An 11850-nucleotide genomic window follows, 5' to 3' on the forward strand; every position below is an offset into this window, starting at 1 on the left:
GATCTTATTATTCAAAACTGTAAGCCTGCTAACTCTATGCAAACATGAAATAAAGTCATATGTACAAAGTTTTATTCATGTCTTTTCGCTATCTTCGACTGCACCCTTAAGTGGGATGCCCAACCCCTTCAACAAGAACCTGATGAACATCTGGCGTGAGAGCTCTGTCCAAATAGAGCTTGAGATGAACTCCATTTACCCTGTGTCGAAGGAGCTTACCATTGGACCGCTCTAACTTATAAGTACTATTAGGGAAAGATTTGGAAATTTTGTAGGGCCCAATCCACTTCTTCTTGAACTTTTTCTGGAACGTGAAATCAAGGTAGCTCTCGTACTTCATAACCAAATCCCCCTCTTGTAGCTCCTTTTTTTGGCAATCTTTGATTGAACTTTGCCACACGTTTCTCTCTTTGTTGCACATAGAAATCTGTTGTAGCGTCTCGATCCATTTTCAAAGTCTCCAAGTATGTGATTTTGTCCTGCAAAACATTTCGCTGATTCACATTCACTCGCCATAAACCTTTTAATGCACCTAATTGGATGTGTACAGGTAAGACTGCTTCTTTTCCAAACACCAATTCGTAGGGAGTGAAATTGGTGGCCACTTTATAAGGAGTTCGGTAGGCCCATAAGCATTTATCAAGATTCCCCTCCCAATCTTCCACCTGTTTATAAATATACTTCGTGAGCATTTTAATGATATGACCATTTACACTTTCAACCAAACCGTTACATTGTGGGTGATAGGGAGATGAGAATCTGTGTTGAATTCCCATCTTATCTACCAAAGCACGTACTAGCTTACTGCGGAATCCATGTCCTCTATCTAATATCAAAACCCATGGCACTCCAAACCGACACAGCAGACAGAATCAAATACAAGTTGAGCAACTGAAAAAGCATTTACCTCCTTGACTGCTTTCGCTTCTACCGACCTAGTGAGGTAGTCGATAGCTACCAAGATGTACTTTTTTCCACTTGTAGACTTGGGAAGTGGGCCAATAGCATCAAATCTCCACTTTTTGAATGCATTTTGGGCCAAGATAGCCCCTTGTGACTCTTCTACTAAACGCCGCTAACCCATAACTTGACATTCGTGACACGTCTTACACCAATAATGAACATCTCGTACAAGAGATGGCCACCAAAACCCTGCTCTTAGAATGCAAAAGAGTACCTGATCTTTACCTTGATGCCCACTTTCTTCATGGCATTGTGTCAAGACCATGCCGATCTCCTCCTTGTAGAGAACTCTTCTGAATACTCCATCATGGCCGATACCATAAGGTCTTCACCTATCAAAGTGAACCTGCTAGCCTTTTGGGTAATCCTTTTTCTTTGTAGTTTGGACATGCCTGCGGGACCTTGACTTGTGCTCAAGAAATCACATAGCTGGCCGGTGCCACATGTAAATCTTCCACGTGCATCTGTACCCAACTGGCTAATTGGTCAGCTTCTTGATTTTGCTCCCTCCTAAGATGCTTGAATCGCACCACTTCAAAAAACTTCAATAACTTTTTAATACAAAAAACCAATGCTTGAGAGAATCCCTTTTCACCTGCCATTGCCCTAAGAGTTGTTTGATAACCAAACGAGCATCTCCCTTCACTATAAGTTTGGATATCCCAAACTCGATACACTGCTTAAGGCCCAAGTGGAGAGCCAAGTACTATGCCTCGTTGTTTGTATGCACATCCTCCAAATCATAAGATTTTGAAAAAATAGTGTTACCTTGTGGATCCTGTATAACGACTCCGCCTCCATTTTTTGGACAACCCTCCTGTAAGCACCATCGAACCACATGACAAAAGCTTCTTTTAGATCCGGTTCATCATTTGCCTCTTCTCGAACCACCTTGGGATACATAGGCAAATCCACACCCTTATTTACCAGCACGTGTGCGAGATGTGACCTGCAAGTGTGATCAATTTTAAACTCAAAATCAAACTCTTGTAACTCTAGCACCCACTTCATAATGCTCCTCCCTGGTCGTAGGTGAAGCACCACTTCAGGTAATAAATTGTTGGAGGTAAGGACATAAAACCTGCGAACAATTAAATGCACTTTGAACTTCCTGCAAGCAAACACTAGTGTCATCACCCACTGCTCAACCTTTGTGTAAGACATCTCTCCTGGACTGATGACCCGACTCTCAAAGTAGACGGGTTTGTAGCACCGCCCTACCTTTTGTACTAGGACTGCACCAATTGCAACTGTACCCACTGTCATAGCAACATAAAAATCATCCTCACGGTTGGGAGGACAAACAATAGGCAATTGACATAAGATTTCTTCAACCCTGTCAAAAGCTGCGTGTGTGTCTTCATTCCATTGAAAGCCATGAACCTGTTGACTCATTTTTTGAAGAGGGTATACATACTGTGAAAGCATCCAAAAGAATCGAGAGAGATACTTCAATTTATGCAAAAATGATGCCAAACCTGTAGCACTTTTGGGAGGCTCCATCAACACAAGAGCCTTTACCTTGTCCGGATCCCCTTCGATACCATTTTGTGAGACCACATGCCCTAGCAAGTGAGCTTGAGGTTGAGCTAACTTACACTTTTTTGGATTCATGCTTCATCCTCGATGAAAACATAACTTTAACTTTGACAAATGATCATTCCTAGAGCTGTAACACCCTATGTCATCCATGAAAACTCTGATAAACTTACCAAGGTAGGGACCAAACACTTTATTCATCCAATCTTGAAAAGGTGCATAAGCGGTAAGCAAAACAGGCCCATGGCGAAATGAAAGTGGTTTTTAACTAGTCTTCAAGTGCAATGCCTATCTAGAAGTATCCAAAGAAGCCGTCCATAATAGAGTACCTTTCGTGACCTGCAACTTGATTTAAGATTTCATCCTGAAAGGGTAAAGGATAATAGTTCCGCTTGGTTGAAGCATTTAAAGGCTTATAATCTACACACACTCGCCATTTGCCGTTCTTCTTAGGTGTTATGACAACCCGGGAGACCCATTCAGATTCTTGCACGGGATAGATAATACCTGCATCCAATAGCTTGTTGATTTCTGGCCAGAGAGATTCTTGTTGAATTTCCACTAACCTCCTTAGCGTTTGTGCCTTTGGTTTATGCCCCTCCTTCAGTATGATCCTATGTTGGACTTCCTTGGCACCTCGCAAATATTTATACTCAGTGGAAAACAAATTAGGATAGGATGCACAGACTTGCACATAACTTTCCTTCTCTTGCTTTGTTAAGTCTTCTCCTAGCATACCTCTTACCTCTTGGGCATGAACAGGGGAAACTTGAGCTTGGATACCTTCTTTTGGAATAGAGTTAATGATAGTAACCCCAAAGAGATCAACATCAACATGGAGGAGAACGTCATCACTCTTTCCCTCTTCTATATCTGTGTAGCCTTCATCATAGGTTGACTCCGTTTCGTATTTGTAGCTTGTTGTAGAATCATCTCACTCATCCTTCGCCATGGGATGAGAGAAACTCTCCCTCGTCCGTAGATCAAGCATCACCTATCTATCATTCTCTTTATCAAATAAAGTAAATACCCCTTTTCCCCAATCCTGCTTGGCTCTCATTGCAAGAAGCCATGGTCTACCCAATATAAGCATTGTCGCCAGGTTTCATAACAAAAAAATCAATAAGGCATTCAACACCCATAACCTTTACCTTCACATCCTGTGCTATGCCCAAACACCTGGCCTTGGTATGGTTGGCCATCCTCATTCGCACATTAGATCTTGCCACTGCTTTAACTCCCACATCCTTCATGGCGGATTCGGTCATGACACACACTTGGGTCCCTCCACCGATGTATGCCTGTACTTGCATCTTCTTTTCAATAAGAGCATCAACAAGTGGAAGCACATCCGCTGGACTCCCAACCCTCAATGCTAGATTCCCCACAGTATGCACTCTTGTTTTGTCTAGTGGAAGCCTGGTGCTAGCACTAGTAGACCACTGACGTTGCAATTTAGGATTTACGACAATCAACTGACCGAAAGTAATATTAGCCTTTTGGTTCTTGACATCACTCACCAAGTCATATTCGGGATGATCCCTTCCAAGTTGGTAGTCGGATTGCTTGATTTTGCGTCTCCTTCTTCTTTTGCTTGTCTCTGGCGGCTCTCTACCTTCGTTGACCTTCCATTTCCCTTTGCGAGCTCTAGTCTCCCGTTCACGTGTCTCCGTCTCTCTTCCTTCACGTGCCCTCTTGTTGGCCAAAACATCCTTTACCTGCTCATCTACTCCAATTATATTAACACGATGAACTTCTTCATTACCTTGAGGAGCAGGAGGCACAAGATTGGCAGACTGCTGATCTCTTTGCCCGTTGAATCACCCTTGTGCTCTCCCTCTTCCAAATAGTGGGTACATACCTCCTCTTTCCCTTGGTGGATGCGGGAAATCTGGTGTGTAGTGTCCTTCTTCGCCGCAATTATAGCAACGGCCAGGCAATTGCCTAGCTCTTGCTCTGCCCGCTCTTTGCTGCCCTCTATCCATCACACTCAAGCGAATCTCTTCCATTTGTTCCGATAAATCTTGAACAATATGTACTCAGTGTTGAGGAGTAGCTGCCACTCCATGATTTGCTTGATCCTCTGCACGAACCTCGCCTTGAGGGCTTGGTGGTTGCTGGTTTTCCATCCACCTTCTTCAATCTTCTTCTTCATCTTCTTGCTCTTTGCTCGAGCAATTGCTACAGCACCGTTGTAGTTCTCGGGGCTTTCGAATCCATCTTTTCTCGTACCTTGGGATGTAGGCATGACATAAATTTGTCCATCTTGAAATAGTCGTCGTTGGCCAATTGCATTGATGTGGCTAATTCTGCCCAACATTCTTCAAACCGATTAAGAAAAACAGTAAATTCTTCACTTATATCTTGTCTAAGAGCTTTTAGCTTCGCGTCCATATCCATAGGTGATACTTCCTTTCAAAAATGTTGTAAGAAACTGGTCCGTAGAGCCGGCCATCCATGTCGCGGCTCGCCCTGCAATGTATCGAACCATGCTTTCTCCTTGTCATGTAACACAAATGGAATAGTGTCCATCTTGCTGTCTTCATTAGGCATCCTCAATGATAGCATGTATAATTCAAAGTCTGCAATCCATTCGACTGGATCCTCGTCACCTGTGAAAAAAGGGCCATAGCTTGGAGGTGCCATGGTATCCGTCAATTGATCTTTGCACTATTTTCTTCAAAGCTATCAGTGGGTTCTCATTGGGGGCACCACTGATGGAATGGGGGAAATGGGAACACACACAATACACAAGCTAGATGCCTCTCTATAGACCAGAAGATATCCAGTCCCCCAAGCCACTCGGATAGACTCACGCACACTACATTTTCTGTATGGTTTTACTAGTAAGCTCGTAATTTCCACAATTCACGACTACACCCGCCTAGCTATATGCACCTTACCAACACAAACTCGTCAATAGCTCAACACATAGCACACACCTCGAGCAGTATAACATAGTAGCAATCATTCCCTCCCATCTCTTACTCTCTCTTGCACTCACACATGCTATCTCTCTCTCTCTCTCTCTCTCTCTCTCTCTCTCTTTGCCATACACAAACTCCAAGGGTCCACACGCAAGACCCGAGCTTTGAGCACAAAGAAAGACGCCAAGACACAATAGATGGAGTGGACAGAATAATGAGCTTTTGATTAGAGTTAGGATAGTCTTTAATGCGACATATACAGATATGATCGAGGTCGGCCCCTACACGTATGGCCTTCCTTCAACACACCCGGTCGCCCCTTCTTCCAAACAAATTGGCCGACCTCTTTCTGCCTCCGCTTGCCCTTGGCCTCTGCAACGCTTTTCACGGCCTTGTCCAAACCCTTCAGATGGCGCTTTTGCTTGGCCTTGCTTTCTAGAACCCTCCAGCCTTTCAGTTCACTGGCGGCCCACCTCCCCTATGGCAGTCCGTATCCCTTGATGACCTTATACACTTGCAAAAAGGCAAGCCCTCGGCTTCAACAATCCTGGCGGCTCCCCATTGTCATATACAAGCTCTCGCTCGCCTGGTTCTTTGAGATGCAGCCACGCCAGAACAGATGGTAGCCCTTGGCGGCCCACTTCATGCTCTCATGCTTGCCCCCAGTTGGTTGCATCTAATGGAGGTTCTGACTCCCATGCACAACCACCACATGTTCACCTCTTTACTGCAGCTCATGGCGCCTTTCACCACAGGCTCTAGATCTGTTCTACCCTCTGTAGCATGCCTCCAACTTACTCATTACGGGCTTCCAGATAACCCCTTGTCTTTGACCTTCTCCCCTGATCACTACATGGCTATCCTCCTTTACTGTAGTGCTCCTTACTAGCTGCAAAGGGGATGGCTCCACTCAGGCCCCCTCTCTCCAACAGTGCCCTCTTCGTTGATGGATTTTGTTCACCTCTTCAGGCTTAACTCCATCCTCCCATGCCCTCCCGGTGGCACTCCCATGCATGGCCGGATCTCCTGCCTCTTGCTCACGCGATTGGCAACCCCCTGTCTGGCGCCACTTTCCCTCCTCTTCTCACAGGCTATGGACAACTTCTCCCATGCATGGCTTCCACCTGTTGGTCGCCTCAATCCATGCGCCACTTGGTGGCCTCGAGCTGCATGGCTGCCCCTTCATCGACTTGCCTGCTCTATCCCGCTATCTGGTGGCGCCACCCTAAACCTGCGTCGTTCTGGTTTTTTTAAAAAGCATGGTGTTATTTTAGACTTCCAAGCTTTTCACTTACATAGCATGCTTTTCCCACCCAAGGACGACCGCAATCCAAAGCACCGCCAAACGGGTATAGCTCAAGGTTGTAGTAGCCGAGTCCGAATACTCCCGGCTTCAAGTAGCCCTAGCATTTTAATTATTAGAGATTAAAAACCAATGCCTGATCTGCTAATTGCCACATCTAGCATACACATCATGATCAAGCTTGCCGCTATCGGTATCTGGTATTGACTTCACCACCTCGACCTGTATCTGCATGACTCCATACCAATGCAAGAACCATTCTACTAGACCGACATAACTTTGTCGCACCAACGTCACCACCAACTTTCTAGATGATTTCAACATCGATTGTGTGGTTTCCAACAAGGATGACGACGTCTCACGGCTATAAATTTTTCCTCTACTGATGAAAGTAGAGGTCAAATTTTGGTACAATGCTTTGCCCCAAGATACCAAAAATGCATGGGATGTATTACGTGTTGCCTTTGTAAAAAGGTTTGATGGAGGCACAACCTCAGAAAAGCTATGGCAACTACTGACGGAATTAAAGCAGGGAGGTCTGCTACAGTATGCCACCTACGACTCCAAGTTTGTGGATTTGTGGGAGAGATGGATTGTCTCACTGGAGGAAGGTGAAGGAGTGCCTATTTCCTGAACAAGGACCGTTTCATTGCTGGCCTGTGGTCGCAGCTTAAGGAGAAGGTGAAGGGAAGGTGTTCTGCAACATATGAGTTGGCAGTGAAAGTAGTCCGCCTTAAAGACAAGAAGCTGCGCATACAAGCAAGAGTCAATGAGTCAGAGGTATCAAGCTCAGCCTGTATAACAACAACCACCACCACAACCTCTTATTCCACCGCTACCCCCACCACCTGCTGTAAACCAAGCAGTGAGTGTTATTATCTTGGAAAGCTAAAGAGAAGGCAAAAGTAGAAGAAGTGGATGCCATGGGGGTGAAGCGTGCTAGGCATGAAGAAGCCTCTAAAAAAGAAGAGAAAATGAAAGGGAAAGGCGAATCTAGCAAGCAGGCATCTAAGCTGCGATGGGAGATAGACATCGTGGATTTTTCACTAGGTGAGTACGCTAAACCATATGACTTAGTTCAGGACGTGTTGATGCAGGGCCCGAAGATAACTTGGCCCCAATTACTCCATCTTGCACCAAGGATGAGGAGGCAATGGACGAAGATGGTAAGTATAAGAAAATCAAGACCAAGGATAGCTGGGGCTATCTCTGGGAGGGATCTCGACGACATCAAGGGGCAACGAATCTCAAACGTCTACATAGATGGTGGCATGCAAATATGCATCATGAGTGAAAAAATGATGCACCATCTAGGCCTAAAGGTGAGTAAGCCGGCACCTTGCTGAGCCAAAATGGCGAATAACGTAAGAGTGAAATGCGTAGGCATTGTGAATGCGGTCAAAGTAAAGGCATTCAATACAAAAGTGGAGGTAGACATTTTTATCATGCCACACAAAGGGGAGGGCTACCCTATCATTCTTGGGAGACCCTGGCTCATGGCTATGGAAGCTAAGCAAGACTGGAGTACCGGAATGGTCCAGATGAAGGACGCTAAAGGAAAGTCCATATTCTATGACATGAGGACTGGGAAGCACCGCAACATGATCTTGGAGGCTTTAGAAGATGAGTCCACCAGTGACTATTTGTCCACCTGAGGAGAAGAGACAATAATCACTGAAGAAAGTGACAGTGGTATCGAAGTGATGGGGGTCATCCTAAAAGACCCAAAAAGATTGACACAATCTGAAGCACCACCGATAAACTAAGAAGGACCATCAGGTATGCAATCCTTTGAGGATACAAGTAAGTTACATCGGATGCTCTCCAATGATTTAACCGATGAAGAGAGGAAGGATTATGTCTCCATGCTAGGTAACTTCACTACATTATTCATTGATGGTTATGATAAGATCACAGGAATCACAGTAGTACAACACCGCATAAAACTCAAGGAAGGAAGTAAACCCGTAGTGCAAAAGCTCAGAAGACTTGGGGTAATCCAACAAGAGGCACTACTCAAAGAAGTGAGGAATTTGCTACTATAGGCAGGTTTCATGTACCCCATCGAAGACTCGGAATGGGTCTCTCCAGTAGTAGTCACACCAAAGAAGAATGGCAAGTGGAGAGTCTGTGTGGAATATAAACCTCTCAATGTAGCCACAAAGAGGGATCACTTTCCCCTCTCATGAGAGCTACACAGTATGTGATGGCTACTCAGGATACTTTCAGATTAGCATTGTAGAAGAAGACCAGAAAAAGACAACTTGGGATTGCTTTGCTTACAGAGTACTGCCTTTTGGCCTCATCAATGCTCCAGCCACATTCCAGCACTATGTGACTTTTGTTTTCCAACCATACTTTGGAACATCAATAAGGGTCTTCATAGATGATTTTTGCATGTACAGTTCACGCTTCCTCCATTTGAGCAAAGTATACGATGGCCTGACCAGGCTGCAAACCTTGGGTAGCCAGCTCAACGTGGATAAGTGTCACATTGGTGAAAGCAAAGTCACTCTCCTTGGCCATGTAATTTCAGCAAAAGGGATTGAGGCTAACCCCAACAAGATCCAAGCTTTGGTATCTTTGTCGTCACCCACCACCGCTAAGCAGTTGGTTTCTTTCCTTCAGAAGGTAAGATACTTAAGCAGGTTCATTCACTTGCTATCTCAAGTGGTTCTCCCTCTACAACAAGTCACCCAGAGGGATGTCTTCTCATGGAGTGAAGAAAATGAGCAACAATTTACCGAAGTAAAGCAAATCCTAGCTACGCTTCCCACTATTTCACCCCCCAGATGGGATGATCCATTTTATGTGAGCCCCAGTGTAGGAAGTGATACACTCAGAGCCGTACTAATGCAAAAGGATCCCCAAAATTCTTTGATGCGTCCTATCTACTTCTCTAGTCGTGTCATGACCCCATCAGAAAAGTGATTCACCGCAGTAGAACACATGGTGCTCGCATTAATGTTTGCTATCACAAAATTCCACTCTTATCTACTGCCTAGATCCTTTGTAATTCTGACAATGGAGGAGGTTTTTCCGTATGTAATGCGACACATGGATGTCTCATCTAGGATCTGTAAATGGCTAGTAAGGTTACAAGAGTTTGACTACACCATGCAAGTAGAAAACTCCACCAGGGCTAGTTTAGCGGGTATTCTTACTCATCGCCACTATATGAGAAGAATCTGAAGGTCAACACGGAAGTAAAAGAAGAGACACCAATGGTATAAAGTCCTAAGCTAGGAAGAGCTCACTCTCTTTTCTTTGACAGAGCATACAAGAGAACAGTGGACCAGTCTGCAGCTGGCATCGTCATTCTCAATGAGTAACAGGAAAGGGTATTCTCCATCTAGCAGCTATTACACTCCCATTCCAACAATGAAGCAGAGTATATAGCTTTAATTCTTGGGTTAGAATAATGTATTTTGCAAGGGATTCAACACCTAAATGTGTTTGGTGATGCTTTGCTTTTGATAAAGCAGATAAACGGCACTTGGGTTTGTAAAAATAAGGTTTTACTTAGTCAACTACGCCAAGTTAAGGATCTTTTAAGAAAGTTTGAAGCAGTGCAATTATTTCATGTCCCCATGACAAAAAATAAGGAGGCAGATTCTCTAGCCAAAGAAAGAATACAAGACGTTCACATAGGAGCAATCAGATTGAAACTACCCCTCTTTCAAGGTAGTGATGCTATGTCTGATATCATCAGCTTTCTAGATACAAGAGAATGTCCAGAAGGGTACACCAGGGACCAGGTTTCAGAAGCCATCTGGTGGGAGAACTGATGAAAAAGTTATGCATTACATGTTGACATTCCACACCATATTATCCATAGTGTAGTGGGCTATAGAAAAGGTAAACGGAATGATCTGCAAAATCATCACAAAGCAGGTGAATAACCACACAAGAGACTGGGATAAACATCTCATGGCCGCTCTATGGGCCTATCGAACGACGTTCCGAACATCATTAGGTTTCACCCCTTTCCATCTAGTTTACGAAAAGGAGGCAATTCTACCCATTGAGGTTCAGATAGCCAGCTTACGAGTCATGACTAGCCAATTACAACGCCCAATTGTAAATCTCCGCAACCACATCCTGGATCTGGAAAGGCTCCAACTAGCTAGGGAAGATGTAATCAATCACTATGCAGCGTAGGCAGAGCGACGCCGGATCATCTTCAATCGGGTTTGGTTAAATATCGGCTAGCTTGCCTGCCTGGTAGGGCAGTCAGAGCCGGTTGTCGGTCAAATGAAACCGGCTGGGAGGAGTTGACTAAAAGGTCAATGTGTTGCACGACACGTAGCTTGAACACCAGAACTCCCCGTCAAGAGCAAGAGCTGTACCACTGCACTACGCACACACATCTGCACATTAGTTGCAGCCTGCCTTACATAACTTTTAAGAAAACGTTGACCCCCCCAAAAAGCGCCGTGACTGCCTCCCCCGGTCAGCTCCACCTACACATTGCTTAGCTAGCCGATATTTAACATGAGCCCCTTCAATCAAGGGCTTAAGGAAAAGGGCCTGGAAAAAGGCATGTTAGTATTGAGATACGACAATATATTTGACACCAAGAAGGACAAGAAATATCAACCCCGATGGGAAGGACCATTCATTGTCAAAAGGCGCTATGACAATGGTAGCTATAAGCTGATGGAAGCAGATGGGAGAATTCACAAGTCTAGAGTCAATGGATGGAGGCTAAAAAGGTATTTTCTTAGGTTTGATCCAGAGTTCATGCTAGATATTCCAGAAGAGGGAGAACCCTCCAACTCCGCGACTAAAGAATCAGAGGTAGGGCTAGAAGCATGAATGCCTCTAGCCAGACAGGAGGGCTAATGACGACCGGCTTTTGAAACCGTGACCGCGAGAACTAAACCCCAACAAGTGGAGAGCATATAATTACCAAGAGAGAAAAAAAAGTTTCTTTAACATTCACCACCCCTAGGTTTAACCACTGGTGGGGCACCACCAATTCGACCACATCTTCCCATTAGCACCAGGGCCCTCTCTCTCTCTCCTACTACTCGGCTCTGCCAATCGACTCTCTCTCACTTACCCTGACGCTGCATCACCTAGCCCAATGGACGCATAAAAAAAACATTTCCTATA

The 11850-nt window shown here is 44.8% G+C and overlaps 1 pseudogene; it reads right to left on the minus strand.

Moving 5' to 3' along the window:
• Window positions 1-795: 795 nt before the first annotated feature.
• LOC147446811 (uncharacterized) lies at window positions 796-6613 on the minus strand (annotated as a pseudogene).
• Between the last annotated feature and the right edge of the window lie 5237 nt (window positions 6614-11850).

Source organism: Adiantum capillus-veneris, chromosome 11 (genome assembly GCF_014529385.1).
Source record: "Adiantum capillus-veneris isolate H3 chromosome 11, ASM1452938v2, whole genome shotgun sequence".
Classification (NCBI taxonomy): Eukaryota; Viridiplantae; Streptophyta; class Polypodiopsida; order Polypodiales; family Pteridaceae; genus Adiantum; species Adiantum capillus-veneris.